This window comes from Polypterus senegalus, chromosome 8 (assembly GCF_016835505.1).
Source record: "Polypterus senegalus isolate Bchr_013 chromosome 8, ASM1683550v1, whole genome shotgun sequence".
Classification (NCBI taxonomy): Eukaryota; Metazoa; Chordata; class Cladistia; order Polypteriformes; family Polypteridae; genus Polypterus; species Polypterus senegalus.
The window spans coordinates 153217094-153229176 of NC_053161.1; the positions used below are offsets into that span (position 1 = coordinate 153217094).

Consider the following 12083-nt stretch of genomic DNA (forward strand, 5'->3'; position numbering starts at 1 on the left):
TTGACAATTGAAAGAATATATAATCATCCATCCATTATCCAACCCGCTTATATCCTAACTACAGTGTCATGGGGGGTCTGCTAGAACCAATCCCAGCCAACACGTGGCGCAAGGCTGGAAACAAACGCTGGCCAGGGCGCTAGCCCACCGCAGTAATATAAACATGATAGTATGTATGTAATAACAGTTAAGGCTAATATTATCATTAAACATTTTACTACTGATTTCATAGATATCAAGCCCTGAGGCTCTAGGTTCAAATCCCACTACTGTCCCAGTGTCAGCCTGAATAAGTTACTTGCCCTGCATGCGCTCCAATCAGATAACTAAAGGAACTATAATGAAATGTATCGTGGATATTGTAAGCTGCTATGGGTAAAAGCATCAGCATAATAAGTAAATACTTTGGGCAATGTACATGTGCCCTGCATGTTAAAATAGTACCTAAATATGTCTCTTATGATTACTCAACCATATATCCAAACACTATACACATTTTGTTCTCTTACCAGTGTGTGGTGACTTTTTTTTTTTTGCCTTTAAAATGAATGGCAGATCAACTAATTCAATTTTCATATACAAAAAATCAGGTTTGTAAAGGCCACAGACCTTAAACTTTAGTGCAACTAAGGAAAGTGAGGGCTCTAAATCTTCAGACCCTCCTATGTGTAGTATTTTAGTAATGTTCAAGTTGTACATCACACACACCAAGCACATTTAAACTTATTTTTTTGAATTTGGAAATGTGGCCACTGTTGAAACTATTTCTGGTTGGCTGCTGTGCTCTCTCGGGCCAAGCACCAAAGGTGTTAATGACTCTAATCTCGTTTATGGTTGATCAATGAGACTATTTTTATATAAGAAATTAGCTTTTGAAAGGCCACTGACTTTGTTCCCTACGCTTTAATTGCACCCAGGAAAGTGGGGGATGTGTTAGAGGTGAGACAATGGCCAGAGTAGTTAATGTCTATGAGCTTATCATAAGACTCTGTTTGGTGATGTCTCATTAGAAAAGAGTAAGAAAGTTAAGTAACTTTAAAATAAATAAATGAATTCTCCCCCAAGATATTTTGGGTAGAAAAACACAAGATTAAAACTGAATAAAAATTTTAAACTGCAAAACAAGTTTTATTTTAAAGGCAATAGGGGAATGGGTCAAGTAAAATGCTACCAATTATAGCATAAATTATTTTCCTGACCAATTTGTCTCCCCAAAGACACATTTAAACTTTATTTTTTTTTAAATTTGGAAATGTGGCCAATGCTAAATAAGCGCCACACAGGAAGCAATTGTTCGAAATGGGAGTTCAGGTATGGACAGACAAAGAAATATGTTTGTGAACATTTTGAGACAAACTTAAAATAAAAACTCCTCAACTTGGCCTGGTGAATTTAATGTTTTTAAGCATCTGTGCTTAGTACACTTTTGTTAAGGCTTTATTACAGATTGTTGCATGTTTAAAATGAAGGGGACCTCCAGTCAGTACATTAACTAACAGTGTAAGTACACAACACACTATTAACAATATGACAAAAAGCCTCCATTGGACTATGCAACAAAGTTATTTGTTTAGAAAACATTAAGATAGTTGGCAGTATTTACATATTTATGCATATGACGGCAATGTGGATAAGGAGTTGGAAGTCAAACTCTAAGGTTGTGGGTTCACATCCTGCTACTGACACCATAAGACCCTGAAGAGGACCCATGTATAAAGTTTTATGTAAAGACTCTGTTCTCCAAAAGAAGGAAGTTTCACTACATGTGCATCATCCACCTCAGGTCTGATAAATTGTGGCCACCCTGCCAGAGTTCACATCAATAAAGTTTACATGTTAAACACTCAGGGTACTTTTTACTGTCACCTGGATATACAGTGCTGTTCAGATGTGGTAATTTGTGGAAATTGTGCCACTGTACAAATGTATGGGGTTTGTACGTATACGGTCATTTGACTGACATCTTTGGGCGGATTCCCCTGAGGGGCAGCGTCTGGACAACCCCAAATAACTATATTAATATATATATAATATTCTCTCTCTCTCTCTCTCCAAAAAAGTTTGACTTCTGAACCTATTTTCTTCAATTACAATGGCCAAGTCTTCAGAGTGCAGGTAAGTGAAAATATTTCCACTCTTTACGTTTAACTCGTTGTTTGATTATTTTGGTAACAGATGTGAGAAGCCACAGAAGATATCTGTCCACTTGACCAGGACATGCATTAAGAAGAATAGCACGCCGGAAGAAATAAAGGCAGAAGTAAAGAGGGCCAGGGAATCTCGCAGAAAATTCGGTATTGAAAACAGGGTCGTGGATTGCATGGACTTAATTAGTGATCACCCCACAACCTATCCTGTGCTGATCAATGACCTGAAAGAGGTGTGTGTTTGTTTTTTTTTTTTGTTTTAAATAAACAAGCCATCTGCCATTTTATGTGGCTTCTCTGGCTGCATCTACAGTTTCCCCTCCGGCTGCTTCTGTGTCCCCTGACAGCTCTTCCCAGGAAAGCCTGGGAAACATTGAAAAGGATGACCCAACTTGGCAGAGGTAGGTGACCAGACTGAACCCCATTAATTTCTGTCTGTTAAAGTTACAAACTTCTGTCAATGTTAGATGTCAATGTGTCTATAATTGATTTCTTTTTTGGACCTCGGCAGGCCTTCACTTGTACCGTAAGGGTCCATATGGACAGGCACGGCCTTTACCAGAAGTTTGATTTCTGGCTTAATGGACCACCTAGCTAATATGCTTCATGTCCCCAACTGGCAACAGGAGGTGAGGATTTAATTTCAATAAATTGGTGCCTTTATTTAATATGATCCCAATGTTTACAGATGCTTAACTAAAACTTTGATTCTTTGTTTCATAAGGTGGGCAATGTTGCAAGATGGTTGAAGTATGTTCAGCCAGATGAAAACAAATTGACTTTGGACTTATTATTTGAGGCGGCAAAGGGAAAGGAGTTCCTAATAAAGTTGAAAGAGGCTTAGCTGGCTCCGTCAACACGCCTTAATTGTATAAAGTGCATGATTCAGTTTGTAAAATACCTGCAAATTTCTCTAGAATACGTAAAGGAACAAGCCAGGGCTATTTAAATTTCTTAAACCTGTCAAGAAAGCCCATTGCATGGGAACCTGGTAAGGCAGAAGCTGGTGGGGGGAATACTCCAGATTAACCCAAGGATCACGCAACATAAAAAGATTGCCGAATATTTCCAGGAACCTTGGCCTTGCAACTTTCAAGATCTTTTGTTTTGCGATATCCATGCCTCTTCAGATTGCCAGGACATGACCTTATTTAAATATTACTTAGAGGCCAAATTATGCTTGGACACTTTCAACGTCCAGGAGTGGGCGAGGGCATCAGTCACTGAGTGGTTGGACCGACAAGATGCACCAGACTGCCAAAGTCGTCACTATTAAGGATCACAAAACTGCTGCTACACAGGTGGCCACAATTGGAGGAAGAAGCTGTAAGTATAACTGCATAAATTGCTATCCTGAATGTCAGTTTGTCATGTGCGCAGTTAATCATTTCCTTCCTTTCTCTTGCAGTGGGTGGATATGTAATTCAAATATATTCATCCGGTGTGGCAAAACCAGGATGTTGAAGATGATGACCGGTTCTTCTTGTCGGTCAAAAGAGGACTTATCGGTAGCGGCACCAGCGATGTGCAGCGGCTGCATGACATGTACATGATTTTGTTATTGAATTAAAAATAGCACCATTTTTTCCTCTCCCCTTGTAAAACTTATTTTGTAATAAATGCCCATGCACTTTGTTTTTCAGGTTTGGTGTGCCCAACGCCACCAGCACTGAGGTCAGGAAAGCTGTTGAGACCTTTACTGGAGCACACTTCACAAGTGAGCAAAAACGGAACTTGGCCAACTACCTTACCCACACAACAGAAGTAGCAGAGAGCCACTATCACAGCCAGAACCATGCGATAGTGATCAACACCATCGACATGGTCCATGCTCATTTGGGATCCTCCAGTTCTGGTGAGGAAGTTGCAGCACTGCTGCTACACAATCAGAAAAGAGGGACATTGATTTTTCAGTGTTTACTTCAGTATACCCGATGTCCACTGAAGGCCAGCCTCCTACTAAGAAGATGAGGAAGGAGGCTGGTTTTGGTGAGGACCGATCTTGCTATGATCGGTGGAGAGCTTGCCAGTACATGGAAAGAGAGAAATGCATCTTGTGTGAGTATTGCACTCTGATTGGATTGATCTTTGGACTTTGATATCCATGAATTGTATTGTGTAGAAAAAAGACAACTAAAACTGAGTCTTTCTGTCTTTTTTATTTCTTCAGCCATGTTCCGTATCACCAAACCCACCCTGGAAACTTTGCCTCTCAATTTTCCGTTGCAGGGATGGGAGTCCAATGTCCAAAGACAGGGGAAATCCTCAGCATTTGGAAACCTACTTCCAAAAATGAAGTTGAAGACCACAAAATTTCCAGGGCAGTGCAGTATCAAAGTTGGAGGGGGCTGCATATAAGATTTTGGAAGTGGGAAAGGCTTTGGTAAGAATTTTATTTTTCTCTCTCTATTTTTGAATATATATTTTTTTTGTTTTTAGTGTTTTAACACAGCTGTTGTATGTTTTTTTGTTGCAGGAGTGGTTGCAACCCGAACATTCTCTAAAGGGGACTACCATGGGTGGGTAGTCACAAAAGGACTAAGGCTAGTGAAGAGCCAAGTAGATGAGATGGGCTATGTCTTCTTCTTTGAAACAGGGGACACAGTTATGGCGATTTGATGTGCAGACATACCCATGTGAGTGTCATCCTGAGGTTGACACCTTTGGACACCGTGTGAACAATTCTAGAAAGCGGTTCAACCTCAAGCCAGTATTATGCAAGATTTTGGTGCATGGAGAGTTAACTGACACCATCCTTTTGCGGGCCATGAAGAACATCGATGCAGACGAACTTCAATTTGACTACAGGGTGTGAACGCTGGTCCCGGCACAGACAGACGGACGTCATATTTTGCACCCAACACACTTTATTTATATACACTATGTACAAGGTGTTTGCTCACGTGCACCCCCAGTGCCTTCTCGCACCGAATTCCCCAAAAGTCCAGGCCCACAGTCCTTAGTGCATTCCTGGCCGCCTCCTGTCCTCGCTCTCCAGCTCAGTCTGCTTCCTCCCGACTTCCACCAATGACTGGAGGGAGGCGGCCCCTTAAATAAGGCTCCCGGATGAGCCCCAGGTGTTCCGTCCTTAGCCACGCCCAAGCGTGGCGGAAGTGTCGGCTGTCTTCCTGGCAGCTCTCCGGGTGCCACACAAAGTCTTCCCCCCGGCACTTCCTGGTGTGGCGGAAGTGCCGGGCTCCCGGGATAATTAGGCACCGGGGCGCCGCCTGGCGGTGGCCACGGGTCCCTACAGGGCTGGGCTTCAAAGCCCTGTACCCGAGGCCCCCTGCCTAACCAGGACGGACGCCCCCACTCTGTCTGGAGGAGGCACTCGCCCTCCTCCGGTCCTCCAAGGTGTCCCGGCCGGGCTCCAGCCCCGACCGGCAACCGCACGGGATAAACCGGCATCGGGGCGCCGCCTGGCGGTGACCACGGCCCCTACAGGAAGGGCTTCCATGCCCTCAACCCGTGGCCCCCAACAGAACCAGGACGGACGCCCCCTCGCGGTCTGGAGGAGGCACAAGCCCTCCTCACGTCCTCCTGGGCGTCCCGGCCGGGGGCCACAAGGGTCAACCGCAAGTCATTTCAGGGTAAAGGCTACGACCTGACCTGGCTTGACGATTAGCCTCTGGTAAGAGTCTGTTTTGCTAAATTCTATGTACAATATTACACATTCCTATGTATTGGCTAATTGAACACATCATAATCTGTTTGATACATGCTTATATGCTCCTAGCCCATGTGTTAAGTTTCAAACAGTGATTGCAACAAACCATAGTACAGAAACGGCACTAGTTTGGCTTGAGGATTAATAGACTATTTGGGTTTAGAATTATAGAATTATCAATTTCTTCAGGGAACTGCAATCTGTACTAATCTCCGTGGTGTTTTTCTTTTTTTTCCCCAGCCATCTGTTTTAGGGATCTGCACCAGCACCACCAGACCAAAACACCATGAAGGCGATGACAACTGATTGGTTTCATTTAGGAATATTCTGGTCAGGTAGAATCTCCAGGTGGGGCTGAGCTGTCTTTTGGCTTTGGAACCCCTATATAAAAATTATATATATATATTTTTATTGGCCACCTGATCTTATCTTGATTTGTTGTTGTTCTATTATTTAATATTATTGCTGAATCTTAATTTGTTTTCTTTTAATTTTGTTCCACCTTGTAAACTTTTTATACAAAAATGTGCATTTATAATTAAAAATGTGCTTTATAAATGCTTTTGTTAATGTTTTTTGATACAAAGTAAATTCTTTCTATATTCATATTTATGACTTTTGTGTTTTTGTTGTAGTGTGTTCACTCTTAGTTACACATATCAGTTAATGAACTGACTTGATGTTCAATGTAAAAAGCATAATGTAGTGCACCAGGCCAAGTTGAGTTTTATTTCAAAATGTACATAAACAAATAATTCTGTCTTTACCAATGACACACCATGATAGTGTGCATGTGTGTGTGTGTGACTGCATGAGTAACAAACTGACACAACCCCAAGGTTTGACAGAGAATGGAGGCATTAACATCTTTGGCAAAGACTCCATTCTAAACGTAAAAATAATTCTTGAATTTGTAACGTATGAAAATTGTCTCAATTGACCTACCATTCATTTCAAAGTCTTCTGTGGACGTTAGAACTCTCATAGATATTTATGAGTTATGTGTTTATAGGGTGCCAATGAGCTTGGGTTGAGTTTGTCTTTTCAGTTATGTTGGTGTATTGGCACTATAGATGGAGAGAGTGTGGCATTGTCATTAAGTTGCTGTTATGGACTTCAAAACCTGTACTTGTGGGTTCAAACACCAGAAATGTGTATTGATGCATGGATATAGCAAGATGCTGAAAGATACTGTACATTTCTGCACTTTCAAATTGGATTTTTTTTTCCTTTTCTGTTTCCTTTAGCACAATGTACATTGCAAAAATTAAAAGCATTTCGTTGTGTCTGACACATTTGCAGCTTCATTCTGAGTTGTTAGGCCAGACACTTTTAAACTGTCTTTTTTCAGAGCGAGTCACTCAATCCTGTATCTGTGCTGCAACTTCACATCACTGACTTGAGTGAGATTCACTGATGACTGTTAGTGTTCAGTTACACTGTTGTACTGATACTCACAAATACCGCGGGATATCTGGTTACTGGTGTGCATATGAATTTTAGAGTAATAATAAACAATGCTGATATTCTTTGGGTATTTAAGTGTAATGGGCCAGGTAAAAATACCATTGGCCACTCAGTCATTGCTGAGAAAGCTTTACATTTGGAGATATTTGCCAAAAACTGTCCTAATACAGGCTTATGGGTGTTAATGCATGGGTGAGAAAAACGCTGAAATAAAGCCTAAAAATACAAAATTTGACTCAACAGGGGAAACCTCACCTGGCCCAGACATGCAGAGGATTGACACATTGATAGCTCTTTCTCGATTCTGTGGGTGGTGGTGCATGGCCGTTCTTAGTTGGTGGAGCAATTTGTGTTTGTTTTTTTTCTGATTAATGAATGAGACTCCCTCCTGCTATGAGTGGTCGGCATCGAACTTCTTAGAGGGACAAGTGGCTTTCAACCAAGTGAGATTAAACAATAACAGGTCTGTGATGCCCTTGGATGTCCGGGGCTGCACGTGCGCTATACTGAATGGACCAACGTGTGTCTACCCAGTGCAGAGAGGCGTGGGTACAAAACCTCTACATTCCACATGTCCATTTCAAGTTTCATGTGCCAGGGTGGTGTCTTCACAAACCACAATGGAATTGGGTGCTAGTTTATTTTTGGCAACAGGCTTGCTGATGAGAACTTCAACCTAAAACGCACCCTTGTTTGCCTTTGAGTTGAATGACAGATCAACTCGGACAATTCGTTTGTAAAATAAATGACTCTAAAAAAAAAATAAAATTAACCAATCAGGAGATTAGACAGCTATTCCTTTTTAAATTCCAGTTAAGTGGAGAAATATGTGGTGTTTGTACATAGGAAGAGTGTTACGATGGTAAAAGGTTATGTAGCTTGAGTGTGTGTATAATTGTGTCAAATGGACAATTTTAAAGAATATATGTAAAATAAAGAGCCAAATAACACCATGCCATTTCTTTAAAGATGTTGTGCAGATTCAAATCTGATATATTTATTCCTTTGTTATCTTTTGGACCCTCTATTTTGCAGAAATAAAAAAGTTTTTCAATATGTCTGACACATTTGCACCTCGTGCAGAATCATTAGGCCAGACAATTTTAAATTGTCATTGGCCAATTCGATTCGTTCAAAGCCTGTATCTGCTGCGATTTCGCTTCATTGACTTGAGTGAGATTTGCTGACTGTTTATGTTCAGTTACACTGTTGTACTGACACCCACAAATACTCAAAGATAACCCAATATATTACTTTATTGAATTACACATCATCAGAAAAGATAGCTTATGGTATTTTGTGTGTATTTAAGTGTAACAGATCGTGTTCAGTACAGCACATGTGCCCTGCCTCTCAGTTGACTTAATTTTTATATACCAAAAATTGAGATGTTGCTAAAGATTTTCATGTCTTTAAACTTGGGTCAAGACTTGGGTGAAAAAACCTTAAACATAAATGAATAACCATAAATAAATGTAAAGAAATTCAAATCGATTAAACATAAAGCATATAGAATAACTTTTACCTTTTACAGTTTGAGTCACCTGAATCTTAGATTTCCACTAGGTGGAGTCAAGAGCTATTTTCACAGTTTGAACTGATACACTGCCAAAGGTGTTTGTCTCTCTCGACTCTCTCAATCCAAATTGCAGCCAGGTTCCCTGTGAGCAGCTTTTGAACATAGGCATGACACAAAGCCTACAAATATATAAAAGTGAATTTATTTATTTATTTTTTAAAATTTCGTTCTCTGTAATTAGATGCAGGCAGTGTGGCATAGTGGTTGATGCTTTGGACTTCAATAGTCTTATTGGTTAAAATACCACTATTGATAAGGTGTGACCCTGAGCACGTCAGTTGGCCAGCCAGTCAGAAAACTACATTTCCAAATGCATCATACATGTTGTAAGTAAACTCAGATAAATGTGTCAGTCAATTAAGGGGTAAGGCATATGTGCCCCCAACATTTTAAAAGGGGGGCAAATGTATGTCTCTAAGGATTCCTTCAAATTTTATTTTAAACCTTTTCATCAAGGTAAGACTCATCAATGTCATGTTCACGTTTGACATGACTGGCAGAGGCAGATTGTTCAGGAGCTTTGTCATAGACAAACTTGGGGCCTGTGGAATGTATTGACACTAACCCACGTTTCTTGATGCCAGCATAGAAAGTGTGACAGCTACACAATCTTTGGACTCTCTACTTTGCAGAAATGAAAAGCTTTTCAGTGTATCAATGACACATTTGTAACCTCCTGCAGAGTCGTTAGGCCAGAAACTTTAAAACTGTCTCATTTGCAAGTTCGATTCACTCAAGCCTGCCTCTGTGTTGTGATTTCACTTCAATGATGTGAGTAACACTTGCTCATGCCCGTTTCTGTTCAGTTACACTAATTTTACTGGCACCCACAAAAACTGCTGCATATCTATTTATCAGTTTAAATATGAAAACACTTACAGTTGTACACACCTTTAATTAAAAATGCTCATGAAGTTTTCTCTATTTCAGCGTAACAGGCCATGTTTAATATGCAGGAGCACATGTGGTTATCTTGTAATATGCATATAAAAATGGACTCAATTGACGTTTGAGGAATACTTATGTTCATACTTTTGTCCCACTTTAGTATAAGTTTTGAACTGAGACATTGCCAAAGAGACATGAACAAGTGTCTAAGCAATCTCTAAACTTGGGTAAAATATTCTTAAAACACAAACTCCTTAGCTTGAGCTACAACAGAGTCTCTCTATGAATATAACATTAAATTGTTTGTGTAAAACACTTAGACATTTGGCACTTCTCAGGTAGGTACATATCCTCAGACCTTCTAATTTACAGTATTTAGTGTTCAGGATGTACTGTATATCTCACACACACACGTCAAGCTTATTTATGAGGTTGTGTTTTTTTTTTTAATTTTGGCTTTGTGGCCTACACTAAGTAAGAGCCACTCATGAAGCCATTGTTCTATTTGGCTCTGTGCTCTTTTAGGCCTTAGGTGGGAGTTTGAGACTATACTGAGACAAGCACCAAAGGTGTTAGCTCTTAACATAACCCCAGCCATTCCATGCTTGGGAGAGATTATTTTTTTTTAATCATCTGTGCTTAGTACGCTTTTGTTAAGGCTTTATTACAGAATGTTATGTTTAAAATGACAGGGACCACAAGTCAGTACATGAACTAACATGTGCAGGTACAGAACACTTTAGCAGAAACACCAAAAGCCTCCTTAAACTATTCATTTAATTTGTTAGTGCTAATAAATACACACAACAGAAGCACAATTTTCATAAGTGTGTGTATGTACTATTTTTTAAAGGCAATTAGGGAATGTGTCAAGTAAAATGCTACCAATTATTGCATACATTTTCCTGACCAATTTGTTTTCCCAAAAATCTCCAAGCATTTGACACAGTTGTCTAGTGGGTATAGGTTACGTAGCTGATATGTGTATATATACTTTTGTGTGTCAAATTGACAATTTATATTATCTTGAATATTCTTTAAACATTTTATGTATATAAAAACAGTTAAGGCTGATAATTGTTTGGGATTGTTTTAATTATTATACTTCTATTAAGGCTTTACTACTGATTTCATAGACATCAAGCCCTGAGGCTGTAGGTTCAAATCCCACTACTGTCCCTGTGTCAGCCTGATGAAGTCTCTTGTCCTGCATGTGCTCCAATCTAATAACTAAAAGAACTAGAACCAAATGTATCATGAATGTTGTAAGTGGCTATGGATAAAGGCATCAGCATAATAAGTAATTATATACATGAGTTATGCACATGTGCCCTGCCTGTTAAAATATTACCAAAATATGACTGTCAGGATTACTCAAACATATATCCAAACACTATACACATTGTGCTCTCTTTACATCAAGGAAAGATTTATCAAAGTGTTATTTTTTTCTTTGAATCAGTTGATCTGCCATTCATTTTAATTTTCATATACAAAATACAAAAGTTTTTTAAAGGCCACAGACCTTGAACTTTAGTGCAAACAAGGAAAGTGAGGGTTCTAAATCTTCAGACCCTCTTATGTATAGTATTTTATTAATGTTCAGATTGTACATCACACACACCAAGCACATTTACACTTTTATTTTTTTAATTTGGAAACGTGGCCAATGCTAAATAAGAGCCACTCCTGAAACCATTGTTCTGGTTGGCTCTGTGATCTCTTAGGCCTTTGGTGCTTGTCTCAGTTCAGACTCAAACCCCAACCTAAGGTGTTAATGTCACCAATCTCTCACAAGTCTGGAATGGGGGTTGAGGTACTGGGAGACAGGCAAAGGAATATGCTTGTGAACATTTGGAAACAAACTTAAAATGAAAACTTCTCAACTTGGCCTATTGTATTAAATCTCTTTTAAGCATCTGCGCTTTGTAAGAAAGCCTTAACAAACGTGTGCTGAATGTTGAATGTTTAAAATGAAGGGGACCGCCAGTCAGTAAGATGACCTAACGTGTAAGTACAGAACACACTTTAGAAGAAACACCAAAAGCCTCCTTAGTACTATTCATTTAATTTGTTAGTGCAAATAAATACACACAACTAAAGCACAATCTTCATATGTTTTTGTATACAGGCAGTGTGGCATAGTGGCAAAGGCCTATGTGTGTTTGTGTGTGTGTGTGTGTATAAATCAATGTTTGTATGTACTGTATGTGTGAGACTTTTGGATTAGAAATGGATGGTAAATGAACTGAGACAATATTTATTTATAACTAACGTGTAAGTACACAACACACTATAACAATACAACAAAATACCTCCATTGGGCTATGCAACA

General features: G+C 39.6%; 1 long non-coding RNA gene across 2 annotated transcripts; it reads left to right on the forward strand.

Annotated features, from left to right (window-relative positions):
* The first annotated feature begins 583 nt into the window (after positions 1 to 583).
* On the forward strand, positions 584 to 6310 carry LOC120534418. 2 transcript variants are annotated; one of them, XR_005634739.1, is made up of 8 exons: positions 584 to 2548; positions 2659 to 2776; positions 2872 to 3473; positions 3556 to 3692; positions 3791 to 4205; positions 4318 to 4530; positions 4624 to 4783; positions 6055 to 6310. It is a non-coding gene; the product is annotated as an uncharacterized LOC120534418 (long non-coding RNA). The 2 variants fall into 2 exon arrangements; XR_005634740.1 differs by having other exon boundaries at positions 584 to 2380.
* The last annotated feature ends 5773 nt before the right edge of the window (positions 6311 to 12083 follow it).